The 25,756-nt window shown below is 43.3% G+C and overlaps 1 protein-coding gene across 1 annotated transcript in view; it reads right to left on the reverse strand.

The window, feature by feature from the left end:
* Positions 1–25,756, reverse strand: part of KIF26B (kinesin family member 26B) — a gene marked incomplete at both ends in the record, with an annotated part of 536,756 nt that overhangs the window by 476,276 nt on the left and 34,724 nt on the right. The window lies entirely within an intron of this gene.

Below are 25,756 nucleotides of genomic sequence, written 5' to 3' on the forward strand. Positions count from 1 at the left end.
GTCTAAGCGGGCCACGTGTGCATCCACACCACATACATGCTTCTTAATGATGATAAAAGACTAGGAGGCCTTTGCGAGTGATTTTCAGCCCCAAATCCAATGAACAATAGCCTTGCTCCCAACATAAAAGGCAACCTGGTCTGTTGTCCTGGTCTGACCCCTTTCCTGTCCCTCTATCTTCCCCATGCATCTCTTCTGGCCCCAGTTTAGGGCTGCTGGGGCAGTTTACTCCACTCCGGAGCCCCTCTAGTGACCCATGGGAGCAAAAAGTTTGCTGATCTTTCTTTTCAGGCAAAGAGAGAACATGGTCTACTCCAAAGGACAGAAAGAGCATGAGGAATGGGAAAGCCCCAGCTAGGTAGGTGCGCAGCAGGCAATGCTTATTCAACCAGCAGCAAGGAAGAAAAGAGGGCAATTGTGTCAGGGTCTCAGTGTGAGGAGATGGCCTGAAGTGGTCATGCTGCCCCTCTCAAGGCTCCCCATCAGCCTTACAGTCTGTCTTTTGGGGTTAATTATGATAACTGAACGCCCGTCGGGCCTGGTTAATTTCTTTCCCTCCAGAGGTTCATTCTTAAAAATCTGAAATTGACCTAAATTGTTTTGAACCACTGAACCAAGAGGAAATCAAAATTGAACTAGGTTAATTGAAAACAACAAAGTTCTGGCCACATTCGGGTATCCACCCCTTTGAAAATCCACACTGATTTAAAGAATATCAGTGAATAGAACTAAAAATGTGTTAATGTTGTTTATTAACTTGAGCTTTAAACTAAATGGGTCACCTTCTCAGCCAGTGTTAGCTCCAGGGAGAACACACAGAAATGAAGACTGGAATCCTTTTGTGAGTACAGTCATGGAAAATGCCAGCTGTAGAATAATTTTATTCAGTCCATGGGTATTAAGTACTCATTAAGTGGATGTTACTTCACTAAAAAAGTGACCCATGACAAACAGCAGCAGGGGTGAAGCAGGGCGGTGTGGCACAGGCAGCTCGGGCCACCGCAGGGACACCTCCCAGGGCCACCACACGACGTGGCTACACCAAGGACACAGACGCTGGCTCCAAAACCAAGGAGCTTCAGTTCAGGAAAACTGGATACAGCCGTCTGAGCTGCTGCTCTTCTACTTATCAAAAGAAAAAGGCAAACTCAGTCTACCCAGTATGACTTGGGGCTACTCTGTGCCCCAGAAGGAGGGGAAAAGAGAAAATCTCCAAGCTCACTCCAGGCATCGCTACCTGTTTGTCAACATGGGACAGAGTGGAAGAGGACAACTGAATTATTGAGAGCAGAGCAGAAGATAAAATGGACTCACAAGGGTTTGTGTCCTTCAGGAGAGAGGAGCAGGGCCAGAGAGAAGGCCGGGTGTCCTGCAGGCACACAGAATTTCAACCCCGGCTCCACCACCTTCTTTTTATCAGGAGCAAGTCACTCAACCTCTTAGGCTTCCAATTCCCAACCCTTAAAATGGAGATAAACAATATGTTTCTCTCCCAAATGGTGTTGAGAAAGGGCTACTAAGCCGGGAGGCTCTGAATGGAGAACAGGCAAGAAGCACTTGCTCACACCCCTCCTCCCACAGACAGTCTAGTATGGGAGCACCTGGGAAGGGCAGGGAGGAGCTGCTTCCTTGCAGTGTGGCTACAGGGTGCTCCCTTCCCTGAGGCTCCCAGCAGCTCTGGTGTCTGGAGCACCATGTCACAGGGATGCCCAGGCCCCTGGCTCTGGCCCAGGCCCCCACCGGGAACATCCCACATCGCTCACTTCAATGGGTACATGTGGAACGGATAATAGAAGTGTTTGATATGGTTTGGTGCCAACAAAAAGTCAGACTGCATTTTCTAAGAAGCAAAGAAAAAAAAACTACTCCCAAGAGAGAACTAAATGGCTCCTGACAGACAGTTCTTTCATTGTAAGCAACGGAAAGAGGAGAGGAGGAAAAAAAAAGAGGGCTTTTTGTCTTTATAAAAAATAATCATGAACTCTATCAGAAAGACCATGAACATAACGCAAAGCACATAGCGACAATCTGGTCTAAGGAGTGAAACATGACCATCAGAAGTGAAGGGTTTTTTCCTGAAGAGCAAGCCCGAGAGCAGGCCCCCCACGCAGGTGCACAGGAACTGCCCACACTCCCACCTCAACTGGATTCAACATGACAGGAAAAGGCTAAGCTCTCCTCCAAAGGTGGCAACGCCCGTGCATCGCCTTGGGCCTTCAAAGTTGGCCTCCAAAGCCAGATCGATTTTGGGCCCATCTCAAGACAGAAAACTAGACAGTTGCGGTGGGGCTGGGATGATGCCAGCCCTTTGAATGGTGGATCTTTTCTTGTCTCTGAGCAGGGAGAGACTTGCTATTGCATCACTAATGGGGAAAGCCTCGGGCCACACAGGGACTCAGACAGATATCTGGGGATCCTGTGGTGACTGCTCCCATCCACACCCAGCCACACAGACCCAGGTTTGGCTGAAGTTGGGACTTTTTATTCACAAGGGAATACTGCACTTAGCAACAGCTGGTTAGTCTTTCTCTTTCAGATCCATAGCCGGGAAACATCACAGCAAGAAAATACAGAGCCCATACAAATATACCCTTGGTGTGAGCTTTAAAACTGCCATACTTCCTCAGGATATATTTTTGGTCTTGAAAAACAAATAAGGATGTGTATCCCAAGAAGACCCGAACATCCCCAGTGGTGAAGAATAGAGGGTGGAGCTGCGGGAAGGCAAATGTGTCTTCCGAAAGGATGTCCTATGTCTGGGAGATTTGTCTGGGGAAGGAAAATGCTACAGACCTGGATGCTCCAAACTTCTCTTCAGGAGCAGCCTAGATCCTGCAGTCAACAGAAGCCTTCAAGAGCAGGCGTGGAAATTACCCCCTTCCTGGGGTGCAGGATATAAGGCAGCAGGGATGAAGTCCCAGGGACCTGATGTGCACAGGGCTGCCCGGCTCTGGGAGTCCAGCTTCTCCTTTGCAATAACATCCTCTGAAATGCTTTTTCCTCCAGCTTCAATGCTGACCTGACCCTTAACAATACAGACTCTGGACCCAATGAACTGAAATGAAATGATAGCAGGCTGAACTCTGCTGAGGAAGATAATAAAATTCTCCAAACAGAAAAATATAAATTCTTCATTCAAGATACCACTCTTAGAGTCCTGTCCCCTGCCTAACGACTGCCTTCCTCCTGTGGCTTCCAGCAAATCCCTCATGTGGTGCAAGGGCCAGATGGAATAAAAACATCTCTATTCTCCTGTGTTTTCCACAAAACCACCAGTTTTATGTCTATGTCTATATTCTATGTTTCACTTGCGAAACAAACAAACAAAAAACCCTGGCACAGAGGTTACAGTGGAAGAGGGAGCTCTGGTTCAAGGGGCCTCGATTAGTTAGCAGAGAATTATCTGCTAAAAAAAAGAAAACTGCTGCAAAGGAAACCAAAGCAGGCCTCTGGCAGCCGAGCCCACCTCCACACTCCAGGTCATCTTCCCAGATATGAATGATCATGTGACCTGACAGTCCCAAACCGAAAACCTTAAAAAAAAAAAAAAAATGCCATGGCCAGAGATGCAAGTGCCATCCTTAACCTGGTGTTCAAGACCCCCGGGGTCTGCCTCCAACCTGCATTTCCTCTTTAATGTCCAACAACTTTCTTGCACACACCAAACTCCTAAGTTCACGTCAGTGACGCCCTGCATTACAACTTACATGTGCACATGTTCACTGAATTCACACCTGCAATGCCCAGCCTCTGCTTGCTATCAGAACCTCCCCGAGCCTCCAAACCAGCCTCTATGAAGCCTCCCTGGTTTGCCCCAGACAAAAGGAACACCTTCTTTGTCTATGTCCCACAGCCCTTCTGTAACCTTGGAAAGGCTCCGTAGTGTTTTCCCTTTTCCCGTTCTGCATTTATGTCTGTACTTGTCTTCTCTCCTCCATTAGACTAACCTACTTGTTAATACTCTAAATATCTACAGTATTGTAGGTTCTATAGAGGCCCAAAGGAACACAACAGAGAGACAGAGTTCTTGACCTTGACGGGCTTACAATGCTGGGAAATAAATCAGTAACAACGGCAGCAGTCAAGAGATACTCCAAGGGCAGGAATTGGTTCCATCTTCATATTCTCTGAGTGCTCAGCATGGAGCAGATGGCCACACGGAGGTATAATAAACACGTGAATGAGATCACAGGTTTCAGTAATAAGCATATTGGGAAGACAGGAGCGGGCTGGCAGAGCTCAGGGATCCAGTGGTGCTCCACGCATGTCATATTCTGAGATGTGACAGTGAGGGAAAGGGTAGCCTAGAGCCACTGCAGCCCTGCCTCCACTTTGCCTTTATTCCTACCCCAGTGTAGGGTAAATAATTGTCAGCTTTTCTGGCCTCCCGCCATTAGCATTGATGATGGATCCCTGCGGTCCTGAATGCATGCCTGATGGCGGGCACCTGGATTAGGGTGTGCACATACGTTGGTGGGTACACCTGGGCTGAGACTGAGCTTCTAAGGGCGGCGTCACAGGGACACCAGCAGAGCGAGAGAGCCCACGAGAACGAGAGCAGCACCGGCAGAGAAGCAGAGACCATGAGAACACCAGAGAGCCCAGAAAGAGTGAAGCTTCGCTGGGGGCTGGGAGGCTGTAAAGGCAGGACTGAACTCAGTGCAGGTTTTCTATGACCCAGCAGACCGGGTAAAGGAGGAATCAGAGTCCTCAGTGGTTTTTTGCAGCTCTTTTATTGGGGTTTACCAGGCATATGGCAGGCAGGGGTGCTGGGGGGCCTGGAGGCTGGCAGGCGTCCCAGCCCCCCAGCAAGTCTTCACTTTCAAGCCTTCTCTCTGCTTCTCTGCTCTACTGTTCGCTCTGCTGCTTCTCGGCTTCTCTTTCAGCTTCTCCTGGCGTCCCCGTGATGCCACCCTTAAAAGCCCAGTCTCAGCCCAGGTGAATCCCATCTACCTATGCCCACACCCTACTCCAGGTGCCCGCCATCAGGCATGCATTCAGGACCACAAGGATCCGTCATCTATCCTGATGGCGGGAGGGCAGAAAAGCCTCCTGACATTTTTCCTTACCCTACAGAGGCCTGCCAGCCTCCTGGTCCCCCGGCACCCCTGCCTACCATGTACCCGGTAAAATGTAAAATAAAGCCTGAAAAAGCCACCGAGGGCTCCAGGACTCCTCCTTTACCCATCTGCTTGAATCATAGAGAACCTGCACTGTGCCATCCTGCCGCTATACCCAGCTACCCTGCTATGTACCCTCAAAGTAGGTGCAACCTGGAGATGTTCGACATTTTGTGGCAGGAAGCAGAAGAGAGGGAAGGAATATTTTGTTACCAGATGTTCCCCAGAACCTCTGTTCCCAGAACCTCTTTCCCAATATTGCTAACCTGAGGACTGTGCCTGTGTCACCTCTCCTCTGGAAAGAAAAAGCTCCAAGCAGAAGCAGACTGTGGGACCTCTGGAAAAAACAAAATCAATGCAGCTCTCTAACAAGCCTGTTTATTTTAAACCCTTTGAAAACCATCCCTGAAAATGACCGACTTGTGTCAATTACAGAATACCAGGGCCTGGTACTGTCAATGGGGGAAGATAAATGTAAATTACAGCACACTGAACTCCAGTGAATTGGCTGTTAAGTGGGACAATGGGCTAAAAGATGTTGTTTAGAGCACCTCATTAATAAAATTCAAAATTGTTTTCTGCAATTATGTGCAATCATTGGTTATTTTATCCTTAGCCAAATAGAGTTCCACTGCCAATCTACGGAGTTGGTTTCAATTGCCAAGAAAATGTCCCTGGCACAGAGGTGAGAACAGAAGAGGGAGCTCCAATTCAAGTAGCCCTTGATGAGCTAACAAAATTATCTGTTGAGAAAAGAACCTGCTGAAGAAGAAACCAAAGTAGGGCCCCAGCAGCCAAGCCCACTTCCATGTCTCTGTGCAGCAAGAAAGCCAAGGACAGGCCTACTCTCCTCTACTACTCCCTCCTGCTGCAACAACTCACTGCTTGACATTGGCCAGCAAACTGGAGGGTATGTGCACCTGCTGAGAAACTAACTGATGCATGACAGAAATCTACACTTTTCTTTATCCAGAAGGATGCTGGCAAGGAAAAATGGATTGGGGCCTCCATGGTGGAGCAGGGGTTAAAGACAGAGCTATCAAGCTATTGCGAGCCACTGCAGCAAGAGTTCAATACCCACCAGCCAGGAGCAACCCATATGGCACAGCAGACCTCTCCCGCCTCACCCACTGCTCCCCTCAGCAGTGTACTTCGGTCAATCTGCCTGTTGTGCTCCACACTCTGGTGAATCCTCTTACCTTCTCACCCCTGTCTGCACCCCAGTTCTTGTATGCATAAATAAATAATTTTTGTGTGTGTGTGGGACCCTTACCAGCCGCCGGGGAAAGAACCGGCGCTGCAGAAGCTGCGGGCAGCCTTGCAGCCCAGCGCTCAACCGCTGCGCCACCAGGGGAGGCCCAATAAATAAATCTTTTTTAAAAAGGAAAACTTGATGTGTCTATATGTTCAGGAGGAATTTTGGGAAGGCAGACAGCAGAAAGTACAAACTACTGATGTAGCTCCCAAATGCTTTAAATATAGACTGTTTTATGGTTTCAACCAAAGTTAATGCCCCAGAAATTCTATCATGTTTCTTGTCACAATTCTGTCTTAATTTCACACATTTTGTTCCATTTGTTTCATTCATTCATTCATTCATTTGGAAGCGCTATTCTACCCTCCCATGTGCCAGCACCACACTAGGCTTCAGGACTGCAGGTTTCTCCCTCTGGAGAGCTGGGCTGAGACCAAAGCAAAGCACACCCCATGTGAATCTCATCATGCTGATTCAGACTTGATCATTCTAGCCAGTCAAAATCACCTGGACTCAATTCTAGGGTTGTATGTGTGGTGGTATTATAGATGACTTTATATTCTTGGTTTCTTTCTCTAATTTCCACATTCTTTACAATAGGTATGCATTACTTCTAAAAACAGGAAGGTATTTAAGTGTCTTAATTAGAATATAAATTTGTAATAAACTGATTAAGATATTTAATTTTTTTAAGATTTATTTATTTATTTATACAAGCACTGGGTACAGTCAGAAGCGTGGGAGGGTGAGAGAATTCACCAGAGCCAGAGCGGGGAGCAGAGCAGGCAGAAGGACCGAAGTACACTGCTGAGGGGAGCAGCGGGCGGCAGGAGAGGTCTGCGCACCATGTGGGACCCTTCTCTGGTGGCCAGGGAGCAGCCGGGGATCGAACCGGTGCTGCAGAGGCTGTGGGCAGCTTCGCAACCCAGGGCTCAACTGCTGTGCCACCAGTGAGGCCCAAGATATTTAATTTTTAATGAGCAAACGGGAGCAGAAGTGGCCTAAGGTCAGAGGCTTCATGGGAATTTGCTGGCTCTGTCTTTTGACCTCAGGCACAACAATTTGCACAGCTACAATGAAGGGTAGTTTGGTGTAGGGTAAGGAAAAATGTCAGGCTTTTCTGCCCTCCCACCATCAGGATAGATGATGGATCCTTGTCCTGAATGCATGCCTGATGGCGGGCACCTGGAGTAGGGTGTGGGCATAGGTAGATGGGATTCACCTGGGCTGAGACTATGCTTTTAAGGTCAGCGTCACAGGGACACCAGCAGCAGCAGAAGCTGAAAGAGAAGCAGAGAGAGAAGCCGAGAAGAATCAGCAGAAGCAGAGAACGCCAGAGAGCTCAAATAGAGTGCGGATTTCCTGGGGGCTGGGAGGACTGCCAGCCTCCTGGCCCCCCAGCATCCCTGCCTGCCATATGCCTGGTGAACCCCAATAAAAGACCTGAAAAACCCCTGAGGGCTCTGACTCCTCCTTTACCCGGTCTGCATGGGATCAGAAAACCTGCACTATGTCTGTTCCTGCCCTCTACATGTGGCCATCCAGGGTTAGACTCAATGTGTCCGGACACACTGCCCAGGGTTTTCTCAGTCTCTTTCATTAGAGATGCCTGTTTATTCCTCAAAGCAGTCACAGAGGTCAATTCTTCAGGTCCATAGCTGCCTGCAATGCTATGTGCAACTGAGCCTTAGGCCACTCCGCAACCAGAATTTGCTCTTTTAATATCAAGAACTCATGATTGCATGAGGGAAACATATTATTTGGCAACATTGTCTTCCATTCCCATTCCCCTACACCACTCACCAGGACAATCAATTTAAGATATCATGAAATGTACTATCCTTTATTCAAAGACAGCAGAGATTGCCAGGAGAGATGCAAACAGTGGGGGAAGGGTGGAACACTCTGGATGCAGCCTATTTCTATACCCCTGTAGAGTAAGTGATGGTCAGGTTTTTATGCCCCTGGCCTCTTGGCTGTCACCTATGGCCTTGCATGCAGGGGGGAGGCAATGGGGGGCTTGGAAGAGTGGGCTCAGGGCACATGTCTGATCGTGGACACCTGAAGTATGGTGTGGGCATGTGTGGGTATTCACACATGGGCCTGGAGTCTTGAGAATATAAGGGTGGTATCACACAGAGTTGCCAATGGCTGAAGGGCTATGAGAGGACAAGTGACTGCAGAGGGAACGGACCTCGGGCGGTGTCAGAGAGAGCCTAGAGAGAAAAGTGTAAAAGGCTTTAGATTCTGTAAGGGGCTGGGAGGCCTGCCAGTCTCCCGGCTTCCCCCACCCCTGCCTTGCCAGCCTGCGGACTTGCCCCACAGCAACTGACATAGAAAAATTATTAAGGGCCTGAAAAAGCCACTGAGGGCTCCAGGACTTTACTCATCTGCTCGAATCGATAGAGAACCTGCCCTGTGCCTTGCTGGCACTACAACCCCATAACCCCATTTTTCCCCCATCTAGCAAAAGATTTTCCCAGAGCTATGCCTGCAGCCTTTTATGGGTAGCTGGAGAATAAGGAGGCTCCAGATACTTCAGTACACTAAGTTTGAGTAAATACAGAACCCACAGCAGAAGTCAAGGAATGGGAGTAGCTCAGGATGCCACACCTGGTCCTCTGAGAACCAAGACTTGCAATCAGAAGTCCCTCTGTCCAAGACTTGCAATCAGAGGTCAGCCCAGAAAAAGTCCTGTCAGCCCAGAAAAAGTCATAGTGGCAGAGTCATCTTGGAAGCAGTTTACCCAAAAAGATCTGGTGACTTGTGCACCAGCAATGTCAAATGGCAGTTTTGTTTTCCCAACTGAATGTAGCAGCTGTGTAACTAGTGTGGAAACTTAGTTTGCAACCACATTATTCTTATGGTAATTGGTGTTGCTGATTGGGCATATTATTATTATTGTATACTTCAAACACTATTTCCCCTAGATTTTTATGCGAAGATTCAATAGAGCAGCATTATTTCTGTGCCTCAGTTGTTTAATCCTAAAGAAACAGGAATTGAAATGGGCCCTCAGTGTGGACTGCAGGGCCAGACTGGCATTTCGCCTAAGCAGCAGCAGCTGTTGGAAAAGTGTGGTGGTTTTCCCCACCAGGCCAAAAGTTGCTTCTTGGCACCAGTCAGGTTCCGGACAGGTATTATCCATTGCCCTTCTTCAGATTAGAGTGTCACCTAGAAGTAGGCTACAATTAAGCCCTTTTGAAATTGTCTTTGGGAGATACTTCCAAGCCTCAGTTCTGAATGCCACACTAGAAACTGAACAGGAGTGCAGAATCAGCAATGTGTAAATCACATCCAGGAGATTTGGGCAGTCACATATAATTCTGCACTCTCTAAAATTTCCTTGCCTCCAGACAAACCATCGTCTCCATTCAGATCTGATGATCAGGTCTTACCTAAGACCTGGAAGAGTAGAGATGCCCAAACCCAACTGTTAGAAAAAAGATCTGGTCGCTTACAGATATAAAACCTTGGGTATATTACTGTAGAGTTAAGATGGCCCAGACTCCCAGACACCGACTCCCAACTCCTGGGTCTCTGGCCTGTGAAGAAAAAAGGAGATCCAGCAGCTGACTTCCAGAAAGAGAAGCCAAACAGTTTTATAGCAACTGGCTGCTGAACCTGCCTCTGGTCCTGCCGCTGCCACCAGCTGAAAAGAGCTCCAAAGGCCCCGGGGGCTGTATCTTGATGATCCAGCATCTCCTGGTGCTGCTGCCTCCACTGCTGTCTGGTCCAGAGCGCAGTGCTGTCCATCCTGACCTTCAGACTGCAGCTGCTGCCTGCTGCATCATCATCTCAGTGGCCCCATCTGTGAGTGCCTCCAGCTGGGTGAGTTGCATCCCAGCCCACTGCTTGCTGGCTGCCACATACTCCAGGCCTTGTTGGCAAGAGGGCGCCATCTTGGATGAGCAGCGTCATTCTAGATGAGTGGCCTTTTGTTTGGGATTTCTGGACACTGTGGTCACTATCTGGGGTGAGAGAACTGGTCACCTGTGACCTTATGTAGGACATACATCTTAGGGTGGGCAGATTCATGACTGATTCAGACAGATGGATAAGGAATCATGGAGCCCTCAACAGATTTGACAGGCCTTTAAGAGATTTGACAGGCAGACAGGGAGGCAGGCAAGGGGGCTGGGAGGCTGGCAGCAACCAACCTCCTACCACACCCACAATCCCCCCCCCCCACACAATCCCCACTCTCGCTCTCTGGCCTCTGTCTGGTGTGCCTCTTGTTCTCCCTCTCGTGGAATGATCTCTTGGTCCGGGTGTCCATACTTAGAGGTATACACACCTGGTGCTCTCCAGCTTCTTGGCCCAGGGTCTGTAGTAACAGTCACACATACCCTATGCTCACGCTTCTCGGCCCCAGATGTCCATGCATGCCTCGTGCTCCCCAGAGCTTTTTGAACCAAGATGATATCACGTGCGGGCAATGAAACCTGGGAGGAAAGCAAGGCCACAGATGGAAGCCATAGAGGCTAGCGGTAGGAGGTGAAAAAGGACCTGAGTCACTCCATTTTCCCGATACGTTAGAAATACTTCGTTTCCCCTACTTGTTATATAAACCCCACTGTTGCTCCCTGCATCTGAGTGGTCTTACAATTGTATACACGGGTGAAAACCCACAGACATGACCTGTCCTCTATCGGGCACTGTCTTTAGATGACTATAGCACCCCTACAGCCTGGCTTCAGAATTAATACAGTTATCACACAGCTGATAATAACACTATGAATTATAGAAATGACTCTGGCATACGCTGCCTAGAATAAATTGCATTTACAAAAACAAACTCTTGCAATGGTTCTTTTCATAAATCTGGTATCCTGGCATGCATAAAATCCACTTATTTGAGCGTTGTGTGCTACAAGGTACTCTAGTGACCTGATTTTACAGAGAATGCTAAGCATATTGATTCCCTTTTATAGCCCCAATCAGGGCTGTTAATGAACAATTAAGAAATGCCTCACAAAATAAAGGCCTGTATAAGAAAAAAATTAAAACTTGAAAATTTAAAGGGAATTATTTGCTTTGAGCTTTGAGCTTAAGAGAAGCTGAAAGAGGAATTTGAGAGATCCTTAGATGCATCTTACTACAATTTCAAATTAGTACAGTTTCTAGGGTGATATTTCAAATAGCATTTATACCTACAGACCCAGCTGGAGTATTTCTTAAGTGAATTATTGTCACCCATGAAACTCCAGCGTGGTTTTTGTTTGTTCCCTCTTCTTAGAACTCTCTTCCTAGACCCTTCTCCAAGTCCCCACCCATCATTTAACTGTTTCATTGTCACCAGCATCTGGCAGGACAATGACTACAGTGGAGCATATGAAATAAACCTAAACATTTCTATGTAAAGATATGAGGTAATTGCTGATTCCCCCTCTAAGCTATGCGTGCACTGGCATGCACACCTTGGGGATTTAATGTCCTCTGGAGAACTGGACCCAGTACTTACCGATAGTCAAGAAGCCCGGTTGAGAACAGTTCAAATGACAGCTTTATCAGATAGCTCTTTCACTACCAAAGTCACATGGAAGCACCAATCTTACTCTGCATCTTTCTGGCTCTGTCCACTGGAATGTAAATATGACCACAAAACATTCTGAACACTTTTGGATTCACAGGAATAAATGACATGTGCAGAAACACCATGGTGGGATGCCAGCAGTCAGAGCGTGGAAAGGGAGGCCAGTCCTGGGGGGAAGCGACTTTCACTCTGTACTTCCAGGAGGCAGGAGGAAGTGTATCCTGGAAACTGCACACATCAAATATAAAGTCCAGTTCCTAATTCAACATGAAATACAGGTAAGAAAATGTTTGAAAATCTTTAAAAGTAGACATAGGTTAGCTGCATGGCAATTGTGATCCCAAGTAATATATTCCACATACAGGCATAAATATCCACCTCATTGTCTGTTGTCACAATTTGAAATCTTTCATATTAGGACATTTTCCCAGTTAAAATTCAAAGGTAGGACCTCCCTGGTGGCGCAAGGGATTAAGCACCGCACTATGAAGTATACACAGCCTTTGCAGCACAAGTTCTATCCCCCACCAGCCAGGGAGAAACCCACAGACCTCTCCTGTCTCACCCGCTGCTCCCCTCAGCAGTGTCTTTCCATCAATCTGCCTGTTCTGTTCCCCACTCTGTCTCTGGTAGATCCTCTCACTAACCCCTCACCCCTGCATCTCTGGACGGTACCCTATCTCTTGTATGCATAAATAAATAAATCTTTTTTAAAAATAAATAAAATTCAAAGGTATGCATCTTAAAACACCATAGCAAGATTAATAAATGTAGAGTAAAAATCAATGAGAAAAATAGAAGGGGAAAATAGCATGTGCATTAAGCATCTACTGTGTCAGAAACCATGGCAACCCACTACCCCAAAGCAACCATCACTACTCCCATTTTTCATAGTGGTTCTAAAATATTATAGCTTCCTTGTAACTTCAACCCATTTCCAAATGGAGAAATACAAGTTCAGGAAAGTTAAGGCACTTTTCCAAGCTCACACAGCTAGGTCCAGATTTAGACCTATATTTGCCAGACTTCAAAGCCCTGTCCTTTCTACTAAAACCTGTGTTTTAGTTCATGTACTCCATGTTCTCCAGTATAAGTGGATTTTTCAAATATTTTCCTAGCAAATTTAGTTAAGGTAGAGATGCACAGTAAGTTGTGTCCGGCAGTGAGGACAGTGGATAATTCTTGTGCCAGCAGGCATAGGGCAGGTGCACTATTGATTCGGGCAGACAGACATAAAAAAGAGAGTCCAGGAGCCCTGGGAGGATTTTACAGGCTTTAATGCTCTCTCACGGAACCAGGTGCACAGGCACACCAGAGAGGGAGGCTGGCATGCAAGGAGGCAGCAGTGGGCCAGGCAGGGGTGGGGGAGTGCTGGGAGGCAACAGGCAATGGAGTCCCCCCCAGCCCCTCATGAATTTTACACCCTTTCTCTGGTCTCTCTCTGGCATTCTCATGTGTGTGTAACATCTCCTTGTCTCACTTCTTCTGTAGTCATGCCTTTCATCCTCTTGTAGCTACAGTCCATCTCTGAATGACACCGCCCTATAGCCTTGGCCTCTAAGCTCAGGTGTGCACACTTACACATGTGTGAACACCCATTCTTCAGGTGTCCACAATCAGGCACACGCGCCTGCCTCCATGCTCCCAAACACCTTTTGCATCAACACGATCAAAGCCGCAGGTGACAGCCACAAAGAATAGTGGCGAAAAAAGCCTGATTAATTCAGATATCCTGCAGTAGTATTTTGAGGGACCAGTGATATAAGTTTGAGCTTTCCCTGCTAACAATAATTCCCAGATCTTATGGAAAGTGTGTCATAGTAACAGTGAGTGGTGGCCAGCACAGAGCTTGTGGGGGAGATGTGGTACAAAGGACCAAGTCACTCAAAATGGGATAATTGAGTACATATGGCCTCTCTAGCAATCCTAAATAAAGCTGCTCTATAATTCCAATGCCCCAAGGCCAACATAACATAGACCAACAGGCCTCCTGCCTTTCAATATTCAGGCTGACTTATAAAATGGCAGCAACCTAAACAAGAGCAACTTTTAAAATTCCAACAGGAAATAAAATCTTCTCCCTGAAGCAGAAAGCCATGCTGCCTCCTCAGATACAATCACACCCCTGTGGTGAAAAATAGCTGGGGGTAAAAAAAAAAAAAAATATATATATATATATATATATATCCCTATTTAAAAAATCCCTCTAGAAGCATGGCAAAATTAGAAATGGATTCCCTTACTCCACTTACCCCTGAAAAGGAGGCTTGTTTCCATTTCAGAACATGCTTTAAATAGTAGATAATGACTGGTAATATTTAGCTTTGATTTCTCCAGGTTGTGAATCTAAGAAAGTGGAAAGCTAGTTTTATGTTAAAGCAAAGATCTAAAGCTAGAATTACAAGTCATTTATTGTAGTTATCCTCTGCCTCTAGGTGGTTGTCTAGAAAGTTACAAAGGTACAATTATCCAGGTGGCTAATAACCTTTCTGAATTCAGGATTCCCTTGGTCATGGGAGTAACCATGGCAGGGCTGAAGGTTAGAAGGCACATGGGAAAAATCTGAAAACACCGAGAATTCAGACCTCTGCATCCTCTCTAGTAATAAATCTTAAGGCAAGTAACTGTACATACTCTGTTGTCACCATCCTTTCATTGTGAGCATATTGTATATTTTATAACTGCTATTTTATTTCAAAATCAAACTGACCTGGCCTATTTGTATAACTTCTACTAACTTGCAAATCAGGAGGTGAGGCAGTGGTGATACTGAGATTGTATTTCTTTCACTGTATTTCACTGATCAGACCCAGGAGCCCAGGTTCCAAATCCAACTGGGATTCATAGCCATGTGGCCCTGAGCAAGCCCCTTAACTGCTATAATCTTCAGTCGCCTTATGTGGAAAATGAAGGTAAAAATGCCTCTTCCCTGGGGTTGTTGGATGACTGATACTGGGCACATGGTTGGAATTAATGAACTTAAAAAAAATACCCTATTATCTTTTCCACAAAATAAGAATAAAGAGGGCTCGACAGGGTTGGCACAACAGTGTTGACCCTATTTGAAAAATGCCCAGTATTACAGTCTGACCAAAGCAGCTAGCATTCTGCCTTTCAAACATTTCAAGAATGTTTGGAAAATCTTATTTCCCCAAATGAATCCTGCACGCTTTTGAAATTCAACAATTAATTTCTTTGGATTAAAATTTTGCTTTCTATGGAAAGTCAGGTTCCCCTGGAAGAGGAAACAATAACAAGCTAAGTCTGTCAGTCATCTGCAGTGACAATTTTTCATCCTTTTCTGAAAGCAATGATTTTTTAAAAAGTATAGTAAAGTAACAAGGGTCTAAAGAAGGAAAGTAGGGAGAAGCCCCAAGGAGGCAGAGGATATAAAATTTAGAGACTGGAAAAATTTAAAAGTATACATGTAAATTTCTATATACAAAAATATTGACACATTCTCCCGGGACAGAGATTGTGGTGAACAGCATCTGCTGTGTAGCATTTGAATTAATTATATTCCAAAATATTTAGGATTTCAGCCACAATATTCCTTCCTCAAAGTCTCTAGAGCTACAAAAGATTTAAATATTTTGTCTAGGAGATTATCAGGGCTCTCGACAAGATCAACTAGACTCAAGAGACCAGAAGGGAAATAAAAAAACAGTTCATGAAATTCTGTTCCTTGTTGAATGCCATGTGCTGCTGCACTAGTCCCCCAATCCTTCACTGAGCATCTGTGAAAATGAGATTTTGGGAGAAAAATGAGAGTTGGGACTACCAACTCTCCCAATAAAAACACAGCCACAGCCTGACAGGACCAACAGGACTGTTGTTGCTTGGGGGGGAGGGTGTTAGAACCATCTCCAGTCCTTTTTTTTTTAACCCCACAGCACACTGATAGCACAAATCAAGTATAGATACATGATAAACTGCTGTTGATTTATTACTAAATTTTAAACTATAAGGTAGAGGCGGGGTTTGTTTGACTATCAAAAATATTTTGCACAAATGCATTAGTTTTAGGTGTCCTTCAATCCCTTCAAATATTTGTGGAATACACGAATAAATGAATGAATGTATGGACAAATGGATGGACAGACAGCTGGATGGATGAATAGAGTAAGAAATATAGAAAGAGACACACATGAATCAGATTATTTAAATCTGGAAACAAAAGAGCAACCTGAATTATCCCCTATTCAGTTACCCACTACCATCCAACAAACACCTTTGGACTCTACCACCCTAAAGAAGAAAGAAGGGAAGGGCCTCCCCGTGGCGCAGTGGTTGAGCGATGAGTTGTGAAGCTGCCCATAGCCTCTGCAGTGCCGGTTTGATCCCCGGCCACTTGGTGAGGGTCCCACATGGCGCGCAGACCTCTCCTGCCGCCCGCTGCTCCCCTCAGCAGTGTACTTCATCAGCCTGCCTGTTCTGTTCCCCGCTCTGGCTCTGGTGAATTCTCTCACCCTCCCGCACTTCTGACTGTACCCAGTGCTTGTATGTATAAAAAGATGATAGATAGATAGATAGATAGATAGATAGATAGATAGATAGATAGATAGATCAATCTATCTTTAAAAAAAAGAAGAAAGAAGGGAATTAGGAAGAATAGGAGGGAGAGATTGGGGGAAGTAGATGTGTGCATGCACATGTGTGCCAAGGGAAGGGGGTGTATATCATAAGCACTAGCATTTTGCCCTCTTTTGGTCTGAGTACCTAACATCCTACCATGCATAAGGACATTTGAAAGGAAAGTGATAAAATTTTGAGGGCAAAGCTAGACAATGCATCAGCAATAGGGGACTGGTGTCACTGTCACCAGTATTGTGACCTGGACAAAGCAATAATCTTTCTGGGCCTTAGCTGTCTCCTCTCTAACATGAATGATGTGAACTAGATGTCCTTAAGCATGCCTCCTTCCCATGGCTGCTCCCATGCTTCCTTGACCGCCCTTTCTAAACTGAAACTGCTGTTATACCTTCTCATAGCACCCCTTCTTTCCTTTATAGAACTTATCTCCCTTTATAACTTCATATTTATTATTTATTTAATGTATGCCCCCACCCCAATTGTAGATGATAACATTTATCGAGGACTTAACAAATACTAAGCTCTGATCTAATCACTTTACATGCATTATTTACCTGATCCTCTACAATAATCTTTCTGGGAGGTACTTTTTATCACTCCCATTTTACAGATGAGGAAATTGAGGTCCAGAGACACAGGTAATTTGTCTGAGGGCACACAGCTTAGTAACTGCCTGATCTGGGACCTGAAATCAGGTTATTGGGCTCCAGAAACTTCATTGACTCTATTATCCTTATTTGATCCTCCCAAAAGGCAGGCACTGGAAATGTTTGGCTTACCACTCTATCCCCAATGCCTAGCACAGCACCTGAGTGAGGCAGCATGACATAAGCACTCAATGAATGCTTACTGGAAGCATAAAGGAAGGAAAGAAGGGAAGGGGGTGGGGGGAAATCACAAAGCAATATCTCATTCCTTAGCTTTCTCTTTCCCATAGCTTGATTAAAGACACCTGCTTAAGACGGTGCTGGCTGGGGCTAGACGCTACTGGGAAATACTCAAATGTGAAAGCAGAACATAGGTATGAAACTCAGTTATAGGAGTACTAATGATTTTGAAGACATGAGAAAAATAAAACAGACTATTCTCAAAAACAAAACCATAGTTCATTGCTGTCTATACTTTGAACACCATGTGCTTCACTTTTTGGACATGAAAACATCAAAATATCCTGTCACTTTAAATGATAAAAACTTACTTCCTCGGGGTTCTATCTATTTCTGCACTGTGTGCATTGTTTACAATAAGCTACATTACTTCTATAAATTTTAAAATCAGTTATTGAAAGGAAACCCTTAAAAACATGTAACTCTTCCCCTTTGCTTGTCCCTGCTTCCCCAACTTCCCAATTGGTAGGTACTCAGCCACCATCATTCCATAGCAGCTACTGAAGTATGTGTGTATTTTAAAGAGCTAGGTCATTAAAATTATATTGAGCTAAAATAAAAGACAGCCTTCACTGCCCTCTTCAAAGTACTCTCCTCTGGAAAAGTAATAACCTGGGGATGAAGCATGCCACGCCCCCCTCTCCCCCCAGATCATCCTGGCTGATGGATACTATTCAAAGCTAAGTGTTGACAGATAATAAATAGGCTTAAACTATGTCACACACCAGTTCATTAACAATAATAAATGTTCTCATAGAAGGCCCACAGTTTATAAGAGGATTGTAGGCACAGAAGAGAGGCTAGGTAGGGCTTCCTCCTTATTTCTCAGGCCTGCAATATCTTGAGGATTTAAGCTTCTTATTCATTCCATAAACATTTATTATGGGCCTACTATGGGAAAGGAATTAGGTGCTACAGAGGATGCAACTATGAAAAAGATATAATCCCTGCCATTTAAGAGTGTGAAAGCATTTGCCAGACTCTTTAAATGCAGAACAGAAACAACTAGAAGTAGGGTTTCTTATCTCCAAAATTGTTTTTCTACCTAATACTGAAGGAGTTAGATTTTAGTCCTCTCCAAGAATTATAAATTGGAATATAAAGAAGTATAACACATGGCTGACTCTGATGAAAGAGGCAGTAGGATTGTGATCAAAGGAGGGTGTGCTCAGAGCCATCTGGAGACACTGACAACCACTTCCTCAAAAGAATGGCATTGGGGAAGCTCTCATGACCATATAGCATGTGAGCCAAGGAGAACATTCAGTGTGAAAGAAGAATGTCAGAAAACAAATTTCAAGGGAGAATCTTGAGGTCTGCTGAGCTACAACTGTCTAGCTCTGCTAGGGCAGTGGTTCTCATCACTGCGAACCTGTTAGAAAAGCCAAGTTCTCAGATCCCTCCTAGACCTACTCTCGAGTGGGGGGTCAGCAATCTGTATTTTAACAAGTTTCCCAAGTGATTCTAGAATAAGCTAGAGTTTAAAAATGATTGCATGGTACACATGCCAGGGTAAACCTTGGAAAGGTGGGTAGGAGGCCTGCAAGTCTAAGGAATTTATACCAAATACACCATTCAATTGAGGACCAATTGAGGTTTTTGAGCAAATCAGTGTTATTATAAGAGGTACTTGAAAAATATGCCTGAAAAACACAGTGAAAGTTGTGTTCAGAGCCATTAGGCACAGAAAGAAAATGAACTTAGGGAGACTGAGTAAGAGGCTGGGGTATAAGACTGAGAGGCAGGTAGTGACAGCCTGATCATTCAAAGCAAGAATTTACAGGATTCAGATTGGGTCAGAGTAGCTGCTAGGAAGGAGCCAAATAAATAAATAAATAAATAAATAAAATAAGCATTATCTTTTAAATCTTATTGACCAGGAGAATAGTAGTTTTGTTCAATGGAATTCTGCCACAGGGACAGCTATCTGGTCAATGTGTCAATCCACCCATAATGCTACACATCAACTCCTTACACCTGACAAAAGAACACTAGAAACAAACGGTTCTCAGATCCCCCTTCAGAAAGACATTGGAGAACCTAAAAGATAACCTCAGGTCCCAGGCATGCATGCCAGGCCCTCCCATTTCCACAAAGGAAAGTGACAAGCAAAGTCTCTTTTCCCTAGGAGCTCCTACACAGGTCCACCACCTTCCTCAGCACTAACCAGAAGCTTTTCCTTTAAGGGTACTTCCCTGAGAATGCCAGGATTTCAAAATGGAGATACAGATACTCAATTCTAAAAAAAAAAAAAAAAAAAAAAATCACAGGTTCATCTTTACGTGATCCACCTCACCAAAGGAAGGAAAGCAATGTGCAACAGAAACACTGTGACCTGTCCAGCACATCACACAACATCATCAGGGGTGCGAGGTTCCTTACCACCCATACACACCCTCCATTTAAAGGATGATAAAAAAGGAAGCTGAGCAAAAGAATAATGTTATTCTCACCTCAGAAATAGGCGAATGGCCCAAACTCAGTGGCAAATAAGCAATCCTGAAATACAGGCATAATTTGAAGGTACCACTGGCACCAATTTTGTTGACTTGAGTGAAAGTAACATGCAACAATGGGTTATCTGCCTAGACTATAGGTGGAGAAAGGAAAATTTTGGTGACTTGACATCAAATACAACTACATAGGACAGCAGCGGTAGCTTTTTAAAGGCAGTCTTTAAAGGAATTTGCCTCCCCCCCAGGTTACCCTGGTTCCTACACAAAATTCTAGAATTTTGGGGAGCAAAAAACAACTATATTGAGGCCTCCCAAGCAGCTGCCTTTAATTAATAATCTCTTTTTAATTTCCCCCCTATGCTAAATGACCCGGAGCATTTAGATATTATGTTTGGACAATATAACAACTGTAGCCAAACAATTGTGAAAATTTACAACCCTCTCCCTACAATGCACATAAGAGAGTAAGGAAATTTCTATACTTTTATTATGGGCAGATTTTGGTTCTTTGAGAAAACACCAATACTTGATCACAAGCATCTGTATTTTTCTGGTCATACAGGCACCCAAGCCAAAATCATTTTGTCTGAGTCTGTTAAACCTTGTTAAAACACTCAGGCTAAAATGCCAGTTTCAAAAGTAAAAAACAAAATATTCTGTTGTTTACATATACTGAGTTCCCACTGTCACTATTATACCGAAGTCTTTGCAACTCTAATCTATGTAATGCACTCAGAGATGGCCTTCCTTGCCATAACGGTCTCCTACATCAAGAAATCTGTGCAATATGAAACTCCAAATGAATTCCAAAATGAGGAGTGAATTTTACAAATGCATTTGCTTTAGTGATGAGGAATTAGGTTTTCTTCAAAGCTAAATCGGGGCAGAAATGAAGCTAGAGCAGGAGATCAAAACCTATAAAAGGAACTACCATATTCTCTGCCTACAAAAATCACATAATTCAGCATCCTCCGCGGAATACTGTTTTATATTAGTATTATTTTGGTATTATCAAAAGCTTGTGAAAAATTCATAAATGCTCATTTAGATGCAAAATCCTTTTAAGTACACATGTAATTCTCTAACAAAGTTAGTTCCTCCAACAATAAATGAACACAACCTTATCTCTGCTCTAAATCTCCTTCTTCCATTGATTTACGAGATCTACGCCTGAGTTGATTCCTTCATAGAGCAGCACATGTGTCAATAAATTTGCACAGTGATGGAGAGACTCAAGTCAGATTGCCTGGATTAGAACATACATGTCTCCACTTCTTGACTGCCCTATGACTCAGTTTCCTCATCTGCATAATAGTAACATTAACAGTACCTGCCTTATAGGATTGCCATGAACATTATGTGATAAATGCATATGAAGCTCATAGATTAGGACCAGGCTCTTAATATGCTCTGTTTATTGCATTTCTAAAGTTAGAAAGGAAATATGAAATTTAGGGGGGCAAAAGGTATTTAAAAAATAAAGCAAAAACTTAAAATTAAAGCATAAGCTTTCTTCTTTCCAAGCCCAAGTGAAACAGTCTACATCATATCTGACTGAGTGTAATAAACACAACAGTGTTAAGAAGTCCAGGATACCAAGAAATAATAGCTCACAAACCCATGCCTGCTGACCTCTGCTTCCTCTTCCCCAGAAAGGAGTGAATGTGGACTCTGCAAGCACCTGAAGTAAACTGGTCCTCCTTCCCTTGCAGATTATACTACCTTAAAAAGTCATCAACTATAGGTGACCATTTAGCAGACTATAGAATCTGAAAACTTCTCAACTTCTCATAAGACAGTTTATACAATAAAGAAATTCCTATAAAAATGAATATGTGAGAAAATACAAAAACTTTTTATAAAAATCAAATTTTTATAAAATGAACCAAAAATTTAAATTATTTTTAGAGTAATATATGCCCTTTGTAAAAAAAATTAGAAAACATAGCTTACCCAAGGAGATCAGCTGTCCACTCCTGTTGCTTCTGTTAATATTGAAGTAAACACTCAATCACTTCTTTTCCTGCAAAGTTTTCAATTGTCTAGACCAGGACATAATCCATCTATAATATTATATCCTACCTTTTGTTCACATAGCACTAATTACATCATGAGCATTTTCTCTGAAATACTGGAAACTTTTTATAAACGTTTGTGGTTATTTTAAGTAAACCATATAGGATTCTAACATATTGACTGGTATAATTTGTTTAATCATAATGCTTAACATGTAGCTTTATTTCAATTCCTTATAAGCATAAATAAAAATCTTTGTGCATTAATCTTTAAGGTTGGTGATTATTCTCTTAAAATAGATTCTTAGAAATGAAACTGCTAGGTCAAAAAGTAAGAATAATTGTAAGGGTTCATCATAGGGCTTTCCAAATAGCTGTATTAATTTACTCTTTGTTTTATAAAATAAATCACATTTAAAAAATAATCACTAGGTGTGGTTCTTATTTGCATTTATTTAATTACTAATGAGGTTGAACAATGTTTCTTGTATTTGTTAATCACTTATGTTTTGCAGTCTGTTCATAAACTTTACCCCTTTATCCACTGTGTTGTTAATGTTAATAATATGCATAGAAAATTATGTTCTTAATAACATATTAAGAATATTAATATTTTGTTGTTACTTTTTACATGTCCTGCAAAGTTAACTTATTTATCAAATTGTCCAGAAGTTTTCTGATATACCGTTTAATTTTTATGTAGTCAAAAGCCCATATTTTTATTTTGTGATAGCTTCCATTCTTTTTTTCTTTGTCTTTCCCTCTTTTTTTACTGAAATATATTTCACATATAACACTACAGAAGTTTAGAGTGCAGCCTTCTAAGCTTAGAAACTTTTAAGCTTAGAAATTTCTCCAGTCATTGATCAGTGGACCACCTATATTTTCTTCTATATTTTAAATTATTCTTACACTTAATTCTCTTATCTGAATTTGTTCTAGCATATAACATTTTAATTACAATGTTATATGTTATAAAATTACATTTTAATTAACATTTTAATGACAATAAGATCACAATTAATGGGATCTTAAGGTAATTAAGTTAATAATAATTCTGTAAATTAGTTAACAGTATTTTCAAAAGTATAAATATTGTATCAGTCTGCTTATATGAAGTAGCTAGAGTAGGCAAATTCATAGAGACAGCAAGTTACCAGGGGCTGGGAGTAGGGAAAGGAATGATTGTCTAATCGGTACAAAGTTTTAGTTGGGAGGATGAAAAGTTCTGAGATGGACAGTGGTGACAGTACACACTGTGTATGTGCTTAATGTAATGGACCACACATTTAAAAATGGTTAAGGTAGTAAGTTTTATGCTATGTAGCTTTTACCACAATAAAAAAAATTAATCAGCATTGTCTTATTTAATCTGGATATAGGAATTAGAAATTCTTGGAATGGCAGGAGTGACAGTCAAAATACTTAACATAGGATGTGACATAGGCCCATCAGAAAGATGCACATGTCCCGCCTATGGGTCATTGTCAAAGTGCCCCCAGTGAGCAGACCCGAGCCAAGACACTTGGAGAAGAAGACATGAAAAACAAAGATGCCCGGCAGATCAAGAACAAGGACCATAAACAACCTGAAAGCCATACCGGTAGCTGTGCATCTGCCCCTCGGCGAAGGATAATTTTATTCACATAACCAACTGTCAAGTCCCTCACCCCTGCAAATTGTTAATAAATATTAGATTCTATTCTTTGGTCATCCATGGCACCGTCCATTCAAGGTTGCATATTATAATACAATTGAGTTGATTATAAACTTCTCTTCATAGTAGCAGTACAGTCATATCTTCCAGAGAGCACATCCTGGCTGTGCAAACTCACTCCTGATCAATCATCTCTTCAGATGGACTTTTTTGAAGGTTTTCTATAAAAGAACATCACCTCTTAGGTGATTTCCCAGCTTTCGTGCTGGAAGATAACCTCTTCCCAAACCTTGTTGGCATCTTATCATAGGAAAAGTCAGGATCACAGAATTTTTTAAATGTTTGTACATATATGATACTTACATTTAAAGGGAGACTGGACATCATAAGATTGAGGGACATGTCCACTTCCTTCAAATCAAAGAACAATCTAAAACAGTTTTGAGGTTTTAGTTGTATCTAGAAGAAGTATATGACATTCATTTAGGGGAAAATTAAAGAAAAAGCCATACTACATAAAAAAGAAAATAGATATTCACAGGAACTAGGAACTGGCATTTTCAAAACCAGCTGACATCACTCTTGGGGAAATGAGAGACCGTTTCCAATGCAGTCACAGTACCTGTGGCTATCAAGTGTGGCTGTGAGGCTGCGGCTATGCATCCTCCCCCCAAACTCTAGATCACATTGGATTGGTCCAGTAACTGCAGGCAACAGATCTAGAAGAGAGTCTAAAAAGCAAAGATTACCAACAAAGACTTAGTTCTGACTAATACCTGGCACGAGGGAAAAAGGGCTCCTGCAAACTGAGACCAAGAGCCCCTTCTGCAGCATGTTCCCTTCAACTGCCTTGGAGTTATCCCAAAAACTCCTGTGACAAAAGGAGATGATCCTCTTCCAGGATACAGACACCCAAAGTCCTAGCTTCTTGAAGATCACACAAGGAGGGATGAGGTTCACTTTTAATTTAAGGACTTCTCCAAAAGGAAAACTCTCAGGGGATGTAACCAGTGGCAACCTTTGCCTGAAGCCTAGACTGTTACAGGTGGTGCCCCCTGGAGGGGATTGCTGGTAAAAATAGACAGCCCCAAGGAAAATGCTAAAAGTGGAGTGACAAATAATAGAAGTGACTGCAAAAGGAGGCTGGAGAGGAGTCTTTATGGGGCAGTCTTGGTAACATTGCATTTGGGGTTAGTGGATTTAGGCCCCCACTGCGCAGATCTTCCAGAAGGCCGCCACAGCCTGGCCGAGAAGATAGGAGACTGGGAATCAGGCGTTTTGCTGAGATGTGTGTGTGGCCAGTTGTCGCTATTGTTTTGAGTGTCTGGTGCTGTGCTGGGACATCCCAGCAACTCATCGATCATCTCCTGTTGTGTTTTCTGCTGTCTTCATGAGTCGGAACATGGCCTATAGTCTAGCTGCCACATGTACACTGTGGCAGGAAGATACTATCTTAGACATGAGGCCTATCGTTCGAGAGAGGAGCTCTGTATCCTCAGCAGCGGGAAGATGCCATTTTAGCTGTTTTTGTAAAGGACTGAGTAACACGGCACACGGCTTTGGCTAAGGTAAAGGCCATTTCTGGCCACAGTAACTCTTTGCTTTTTCCTGGTTTGTTAAATAAATCCCTTTGTTGTTGCTTCCTGAGCCTGAGTAGTCTTGCAATTGTGTGTGTGGGGGGGGGGGGGTGAAAAACTCAGACAGTGACTGGTAAACTCTTTGGACAGTGTCTTTGGCTAGTTTAGTGCCCCTTGCTGCCCTGTATCAGGTACATCTAAAAACAGAACTCCAGGGTCCCAAAGACCTTAGCGCACCCAAACTCTCATTTAAAGACAGTCCAATTGTTGGCATTAGAGAAACATTGCTTCTTTGTGGCTTAACAATAACCGAAAGATATAAAACTTGAAAGTTTGCTTTCTTAGTAAAGAAATGTTAACAAGGTGTGCTGTTTGAGGACACATTATCTTTTGTTTTCTTAGATCAACTGACACTGGAATGAAAAGGATCATAGTAAACTTTCTAGAACTGGAGTTAACAAAAGAAGACAATTTTATACTCTCTGTATTTCCAAGGATTTGAAAGAAAATCACTGAAGCGATATGTTTTATTATGGTATAATATATACAACAAAATTTACCATTTTTTAGCATACGGTTAAGTGGCATTAAGTGCATTCACAGAGTTGTGTTACGACCACCATCCATCTTCAGAACTTTTCATCATCCCAAACTTAAACT

Source organism: Talpa europaea (genome assembly GCF_964194135.1).
Source record: "Talpa europaea genome assembly, chromosome: 14".
NCBI lineage: Eukaryota > Metazoa > Chordata > Mammalia > Eulipotyphla > Talpidae > Talpa > Talpa europaea.